Genomic DNA, 6184 nt, shown 5'->3' on the forward strand with positions numbered 1-6184 from the left:
TTTAACCACGTTATTGCTTAAATTGTAACTTTTGGTTTCACAGGAGTACTCAAGGATGGGTTGGAGAAGCATATCTCCGACGAAGAAAAGCAAAGGATACTCAACCATACTACTATAGAAAAAGAAGTACAAATATAAAAAGTGAAATTGGAATATCTCAAGTTATGGAGAATGATATAAGTGTTGAATAGCCATTAATACCCTTTTATATATTGTCTTAAAGTTTGTCGTAGGCAAACTAGAAATCCATACTGAACGTTTGAGAAAATTCTTATGATTATAAGATGCGAAAAGTTAGCTACTTCTGATGGTACAAAGATATAATTGTAACTAAGGTTATGACAAGATATGATAGTACCCTTTAATTATGGATGATGCGCTTCATTGAAGGACTTCCAAAGTATATTTCTCGAAGGATAACTACCGCTCTCAATGAAGAGTGTAAGCATAAGATTCCTTGGAATGAATTCACTTATGGTGATTTAGGTTATGTAATAGCCAAGTCGACCGCCAGCAAATATTGTCTACTTTGGCCCGTTACGTATCGTCGTGAGTCTCACGGTTTTAAAAGCATCTGTTAGGGATCAAAATGATATTAATTAACAAATCAGAGTGGCGCAGCGGAAGCATGGTGGGCCCATAACCCACAGGTCCCATGATCGAAACCTGGCCCTGATACCAACAATAAATAACATTCCCCTCAACTACAAGGTTGGTATAATTTTTGGTTTCACAGGAATACTCATACTCAAAGACAAACATGGCTTTGATACCAACCATAAATAACATTCCCATCAAGAAAAATTGGTCTCCGATTAAAGAAAAGATAAATTCAAGGTTATCGCTAACAAATATTGTCGTCTTCAACCTCACGATTATAAATGCATCTATTAGGGATCAATGATATTAATTAACTCTTTTAAATTAGGAACTTCACCAAACTCTTTTAAATACTCTAGGGGTGCTGTCCAACTCATGGTTTTAAAATGTGTCTACTATGTTGAGAGTTTCGCCCTACTTTGACCAGTGCATCGTGTAACGGTCATACTTCTTCAAATGTGCGGCCTCTAATCTTGACACGCTCACCAAAAACCTTATGGGGTACTTAATCTACATTCATATTTTTTTACCTGGCTTTGTGGCTTTGTTGGACCTTAGGCAAGGTTTACCTTCGACATTCAAACATCAGTTATGTGGAATCAAAACTTGTTTCACCATACACGCTGCCTATGCATGCATGTTCAATTGTGTACGACACAACAACGTTGCATCTCATCGTCATCTCGGTTCCTCACAACACGTCCCATGCATCGTGATGCAATCTCAAGTCTCGTGATAGCTTCTCGAGATAGCTTGACCATCTTGGTTGTGTAGACACATCCCTCAGGACAGTTTGGCCAAGTGGTCTAAGGTGCCAGATTTAGGCTTTGGTTTGAAGGGGCGTGGTCCCACAGCTGTCATTTATTTTCATTTTTTGTAAACCTTCAAGCCCGCTGCTAGCACATATTATAAAAACCTCATGATTTTAAAACGCGTCTACTATAGAGAGAGTCTAGCCCTACTCCGACCAGTGCATCGTGTCACGGTCATACTTCTTCAAATGTGCGGCTTCGTGATCTTGACACGCTCGCCAAAAACCTTATGGGGTACACAATCTCCATTCACATTTTTCACCTCGGCTTTGTGGCTTTGTTATACCATAGGCAAGGTTTGCCTTCAACGTTGAAACATCACTTATGTGGAATCAAAACTTGTTTGACCACACACGCCGCCTATGCGTGCATGTTCTATCATGTGCGACACAACAATGTTGCATCTCATCGTTATCTCGGTTCCCAACAACACGATCCATGTATCGTGATGCAATCTCATGTCTTGAGATACTCGATCATCTTGGTTTTTCTAGACACATTCGTTGGGACAGTTTGGCCGAGTGGTCTAAGGCGCCAGATTTAGGCTCTGGTCCGAAAGGGCGTGGGTTCAAATCCCACAGCTGTCAAAATCATACTTTTTCAATCTCATCCCGACCCATGCATTGTATTGCAATCTCATGTCTAGAGATAGCTTGACTATTTTGGTTTGTCAAGGCACATCTGTCGTACAGTTTAGTCGAGTGGTTTAAGATGCCAGATTTGGGCTCTAGTTTAAAAGGGTATGGTTTTAAAACTCGTCTATTATGAAGAGACTTTAAACCAACTCCGACCAGTGTCTCGTGATCTTGTCACGCTCACGACAAATCTAAAGGAGTACTCAATCTCTATTCACATTTTTCACTCGACTTTATGGCTTTGTTATACCTTAGGCAGAGTTTTTCTTCCGCATTCAAACATCCATAATGTGGAATTAAAACTTGTTTGACCACACACGCCGTCTATGCGTGCATGTTCAATCATGTGCGACACAACATTGTTGCATCTCATCGTCATCTCGGTTCCCAACAGCACAACCCATGCATCGTATTGTAATCTCATGTCTCGAGATAGCTCGACCATCTTGATTTGTCCAAACACATTCGTCGGGATAGTTTGGCCGAGTTGTCTAAGGTGCTAGACTTCGACTCTGGTTCAAAAGGGCATGGATTCAAATCCCACAGTTGTCATTTATTTTAATTTTTTGTAAAGCCTCGTGCCCGCTGCTAACACATATTGTTTGTTTTGAATTTTTATTTATCGTTGTTAACATCGTGGTTTTAAAACGCGTCTAATATGGAGAGAGTCTAGCCCAACTCCGACCAGTGCATCGTGTCAAAGTCATACTTTTTCAAATGTGCGGCTTTGTGATCTTGACACGATCATGACAAACCTTAAGGAGTACTTAATTCCCTTTCATATTTTTCATCTAGCTTTGTGGCTTTGTGGCTTTGTTGGACCTTAGGCAGGGTTTGCCTATGGGTTTCAAACATGAATAATGTAGAATTAAAACTTTTTTGACCGCACACGCTGCCTATGCGTGCATGTTCAATCATTTGTAACACAACAACATTGCATCTCATGGTCATCTCGGTTCCCAACAACACGACCCATGCATCGTGATGCAATCTCATGTCTTGAGATAGCTCGACTATCTTAGTAGTCCAAACACAATTGTTGGGATAGTTTGGCTTAGTGGTCCAAGGTGCTAGATTTAGTCTCTCGTTTAAAAAGGGATTGGTTTTTAATCCCATAACTGTCATTTATTTTTATTTTTTTTTTAAACCTTTAGGAGTACTCAATCCCCATTCACATTTTTCACCCGGCTTTGTGGCTTTGTTGGACCTTAGGCAGGATTTTCTTTCGGAATTCAAACATCACTTATGTGGAATTCAAACTTGTTTGACCACACACGCCGCCTATGCATGCATGTTTAATCATGTGCGACACAACACGTTGCATCTCATTGTAGATGAGAGCCCCCCAATCAGGTAAGACTCACAGTCTGCTCAAATCATCGAACATCATAACGGAAAGCGTAGATGAAAGCTATCTCGCGACGAAGAAAAGCAAAGGACACCCAATCATACTACTATAAAAAAAAATAAAAAAAAAGTAGTACAAATATAGAAAAAGTAGTACAAACATCAAAAGTAAAGTTAGAATGTCTCAAGTCATGGAGATAGATATAAGTGTTGAAGGGCCGTTAATACCTTTTTATATACTGTCTCAAAGTTTGCCATAAGTGAACTAAACATCTATGATGAAAGCTAGAGATCAAAATGATTAATATCAGCAGAAGCGTGGTGGGCCCATAACTCACACGTCCCACGATTGAAACCTAGCTTTGATATCATCATACTACATGTGAAATAACATAGTCAGCAAAAATAAGGGACACTACTTATCCTACAATACATAAAAGTGGCAGCGAACCACACATCACTCACCTATCTTTTTTGGTTTGATTGTCCTTCTTTCAGTGTCCCTCCACGAGGCGTCTCCGTCATCAAACCAAAGTTAAATCATGCTTCATGATAACGAATTACTTTGTTGATTGAATATCTTAGAGAAAAAAAAATACTTGTTTGAGATTTGAATCACTCCGCAGGCAAGATCGATCATGTCAAGCTTAGATGATACTAAACATACAACCTAAACTACGTAGCATTACAAAAAAAAACTTATTACTTAGTTAAAAGAAGGCATAAATGATCTTTTTACTACCTTTTTCAAGTCTACAAGACAACATAAGTGGTTATATATAGCCTCAACACCAAACCCTTAACCTTCCCCTAGGAATTTTAAGATTTGTATCATTCATACTTTTAGGACTATAATTAGCCACTATGAAAATGAGGAATTTTAAGAGTTGTGTCATTCATACTTTTAGGACTATAATTAACCACTATGAAAATGTAACGATCTTATTTTTTTTACTAAAATAGAGTCGTACCATATGCATGATGTGATCTTTTTATGTGGAAATATTCATTTTAAATGTTTCATCAGTCCCATGGACTTACATAATAAAAATAAAATTCGTAAATAAATCGAAAACATATAAGAAATGATAATAAACATATATATCCAAAAACTAGAAAACAAATGATGATGGAGTTGACACACGAGTGGTGTGAGTTGCGACTGACGTGGGAAGCGTGTGCGCTACACATGAGAAGAGCATGACTAGTTTGTCAGGTCACGCATGCATTTCTCGAAGAGTGTCCTTTTCAGGTCGTGGGCTGCTGGGAGTGATTTAGTGCTTGTTGGGCCACCCGTGTTGAACCTGGATCCAAAAGTCTATCGGTTTTGTCTCTCTAGCTTGTTTTCTACTTCTACTAGATCTTTGGCGCTCACTGAAAATGCATTAAGGAAATAAAAAGTCATAAAATGCATTTATGTCTATCGCGAGATTTCTGATGCGAGGGTGGTTGCTCCCACGAGATCGCTAACTCTTTTCTTTTTTTCCTTGTTGTTACCGTAAATGTAACCTAAATGTGAATAAAATTCATAAAATACATTAGTGAGATCCACAAAAAAAATTTGTAACTAGGATAAATAAAACTCATCTTTCTTAAGCTTATATTTCCTTAAAATTATTGCATGGTTGAGATGTCTTGATTCGTATCATTCTCCACTTCTTCAAGAGCATTCATCGTCGAATCTATTTGTAAAACTTTGCTGCAAAAGTAGGTTAAGAAAATACAAAAGACCTCACAACACTTTATCACGTGAACACTCAACACTTTATTCACGTGTACACTCAAGGAATTGTTGGCCATTGTTTGCACTCATTTACACAAATGAAGCTCTCTGTAAGGACATGGCTGATGCGATGGCTCAAAAAGACGGGTAAATTTTTTTGCGAAATAAAATCATTAAAATTTAAAACATAATTTACATTATACCAAAATAGTGTGCGCACATTAGTAATTTAAAATACAACATAATAGTTAAAAGACAGAATAAGGAACAGACGCAAAACATTTTAAAATAAAAGGGTTGAGACGACAGGTGAGGTTAGTCTATGGCACCTGCTCCAGACTCCGCTCCCGACCTCGACCAGCTCCTTATTACCTGGAAAAAAATTGGAGAATAAGAAATGAGTACAAGACTCAGTAAGTAGCCTACTTGTAGGCTCTTAATCGTGTCCTTGATATGCTAGGGTACCACATTCTTTGTTCTTGCTTGTTCTTGATCTTGTTCTTGTTTTATGTACTTAAGCCCCTTTAATTCTTGTTCTTGACTTAGGGTTCTTATCTTGATCTTTCTTGAGGACCTTGGTTCTTAAACCCTAAAACCTTGGTTTTTCTTTAAGGGCCTTAGCACTATGGTTTTTGGTTCTTGGTCATTTGTTCCTGGTTCTTGTCCTTAGAACTAGGATCTTGATCCATGTTCTAGTCCTTGATCTTTCTCTTGTTCTTGGTATTCTTGGTTCTTGTTCTATTATTGATTCGTTCTCCAAGACACTTCCCCTAGGATTTACGGCACTAGACATGTACCTGAGAATCTTGCGTCCAAGGCTTCATGCGTTCTAAGCGACAAAGCTTTAACTTACGTCCAAGGCTTCATGCGTTCCAAGCGACGTAGTCTTACCGCATCTTAGGGCTTGCCCTTCGATATGGTCTGCTTAACCTATGCCCAAGGTTTCATGCATTCTAAGCGGCATAGTCTAAAAACTTACATCCAAGGCTTCTTATGTTCCAAGCAATGTAGTCTTAAAACTGCGTCAAGGGCTTGCCCTATAATACAGTCTGCTTAACCTATGCCCA

At 38.6% G+C, this 6184-nt stretch overlaps 1 non-coding gene across 1 annotated transcript; it reads left to right on the forward strand.

The window, feature by feature from the left end:
- Positions 1–1919: 1919 nt before the first annotated feature.
- On the forward strand, positions 1920–1999 carry TRNAL-UAG. The gene has a single exon. It is a non-coding gene; the product is annotated as a tRNA-Leu (tRNA).
- Positions 2000–6184: the final 4185 nt, after the last annotated feature.

Source organism: Cucurbita pepo, unplaced genomic scaffold (assembly GCF_002806865.2).
Source record: "Cucurbita pepo subsp. pepo cultivar mu-cu-16 unplaced genomic scaffold, ASM280686v2 Cp4.1_scaffold000308, whole genome shotgun sequence".
Lineage (NCBI taxonomy): Eukaryota > Viridiplantae > Streptophyta > Magnoliopsida > Cucurbitales > Cucurbitaceae > Cucurbita > Cucurbita pepo.